Source organism: Physeter macrocephalus, chromosome 15 (assembly GCF_002837175.3).
Source record: "Physeter macrocephalus isolate SW-GA chromosome 15, ASM283717v5, whole genome shotgun sequence".
In the NCBI taxonomy this organism is placed as follows: Eukaryota; Metazoa; Chordata; class Mammalia; order Artiodactyla; family Physeteridae; genus Physeter; species Physeter macrocephalus.
In genome coordinates, this window is record NC_041228.1 from 25,989,382 (window position 1) to 25,992,062 (window position 2,681).

Below are 2,681 nucleotides of genomic sequence, written 5' to 3' on the forward strand. Positions count from 1 at the left end.
ATCCCACATGCCGCGGAGCGGCTGGGCCCGTGAGCCATGGCCGCTGAGCCTGCGCGTCCGGAGCCTGTGCTCCGCAAAGGGAGAGGCCACAACAGAGGAAGGCCCGCATACCACAAAAAAAAAAAAAAAAAAGCATTTGAGCCAGTGTTCAAGTGGGAAGGGAAGGAAGTATTTTAAAATCTCTTATTTAAAATTAATTATATGGCTCCCATCAAATAATGGATGGTTAAACTGTTGAAAAAAAAATGCTGGTCCCTTCAGCTGATCCAGCCACTCAACTGCCTTCACTGTGGTCCAGGGATTCTCACCTGAGAATAAGAAAATACAAGTGAGTCACTCACTGAAAGCACCTGTTTGCATGAAACAGCAATCAAGGAAGAAAAGGCAGAGGTAATTGGAAAGTAAATCTTCCATGATCACCGAATTTCAAATATTTTAATAAATAAATTAAAATCCATTTAAACATTAGTTTGATAAAACTTGCAGCTGAATATTTCATGCCTGACTTTTATCTCTCAGGAATCACTATAGCAACAGGACAGGAGCAGGATTTGGCATTTCCTTCACCACAGTCAAGTAGATAACCAATAAAAGAGGTGAACTTTCAACAAAAGAACCATAAAATATACATCATTAGACCAGTAGAGCTCTGGCTTTCTCTTGTGTTAATGTGCATTCCACAAGAACAGAAAGCAAGAAAGTAAACATAATAATTGTCTCCAAAGAGGAGATCCTACCCTGTACTCTCAAGGGGATTTTTTGTTGTGGTTGTTGTTGTTGTTGTTGTTGCAGTACACGGGCCTCTCACTGCTGTGGCCTCTCCCGTTGCGGAGCACAGGCTCTGGACGTGCAGGCTCAGCGGCCATGGCTCACGGGCCCAGCGGCATGTGGGATATTCCCGGACCGGGGCACGAACCCGCGTCCCCTGCATCGGCAGGCGGACTCTCAACCACTGCGCCACCAGGGAAACCCTCTCGAGGGAATTTATCTGCATATGTACAGTGGGTTTCAAGGTCCCCCAGAGCTTGATTCTTTGACATCACGTGTGTTGTTCTGCTCTGTTCCCTTATGCAGCTTTTACCCTCTGCAGTCTCTGCAAGCTAGTGGCCTTACGTGTATGATGCACAAGAACTTGGGCATTTTCCACGCTGAGGTAAACCAACACAGGAGACCCAAATAGAGCAACCTTGTAGGCTGCCAGCAAATGCAGTTTTACAGATGTGATAAAATATCAGGGGCACAATCAGAGGGTCCCATTTCCAGCCTAGGTCCAGAGGACAGCTTTGTCCAGCTTAGAGAGGAAACCCACTTTTTCCATTTTGGTTCCCTCAAGATGTCGGTGTAGGAGAGACAATATAGTATGACTCTGGGCTACCTGAACCTTAAACATCATTTCTTTTGATTCTCAACAAGAGTCTGAAATAACCTCAAAATCAAACATTTAAAACCAGAACATGTCAATTATTCCAACATCTTCATTTTATAGATGAGGAAACCGAGGCTCAGAGAATTGAAGTAAATTGTCCAGACTCATTATGGGACACTCCGGTCTTTTATGGGACACTCAAGGCTTTCCTTTCCGTTACACATACACCTTGCCTCCCTGCTCTTCCAAGCATGAAGCCAATTATTTTTTCATATGACATTGGATCACTTCACATTAAACTGAACCTGGTTTGCAAAAAGCTAATGTTACTTGTTGAAACGTTGTTAAAAGCATGTGTCTAGAATGAGGAGAAGGTATTCCCATGACTTGTTCTGCCCTGGAGAGGTGGCGAACACTTGCCTTAATCTAACTGAGACAAGCAAGGAAAGTTGCTTCCTGCAGCAGCTCCCACGGAAGGCAATCAATCAATCGATCAAGTTTCAATCTCTGAAGTACACTGAGCCCTTAGGAAAGCAGATTCAGCTAGAATTTATTAGGGACAGGCATAATGTTGTAGAAATTTTCTTTTTCCAGCTGCATTAGTATTCAGTTACGCACACACAATAGAACCTAGGAGAATGCAGCTATTTTGGCAAGGTTCAGTGCGTCTTCAAATATTAGGATGTTGTAGAAAAAAATAGAATGTTTATTCCCAAAGACAGTCTCATTACTAGGGAACATGGTAGTGAGTAAGTTGGGACAACCCAGAGTGTTCTAGAAACATGCTCCACCTTCCCACCCTTTCAGTTTATGACACACATTCTTCCCTCAACCTGAAATCCTCCCTCCTCCTTCTACTCTCAAGATTCAGGTCCAGGACTGGCTTCTCCATGAGCTTTTTTCATCCTCCAGGCCAAGTTTGTGGCCACTCTGATGTACAACTGAGAAGCTCACTGCATTTCTTCTCATTTCTATTGTTGAACTTACAAGGTCATAGTATAACTCAGATTTTGTGTTTGCTTGTCTCGCCCATTGGACTATAAACTATTTGAGGACATTGGACCCTGTTCTACTTATCTTTGCTCCCCACAATCCTTAGAATAAGAAGGTGCACAGTTAACGTTTATTTTCTGAAATAATGTTTTGTGCGTGATATTAACTGAATTTTTTGTAATCTGCACATCTTAGCAGTTCACCGTTTTCTCTCCCTAAAAGCATGCTCTTGACGACTTTGACATCTTACTCTTTTGCATACACTTACCTTCCTCTTTCATTCTTTTTTTTTTTTTTTTTTTTTTTTTTTTTTTGCGGTACG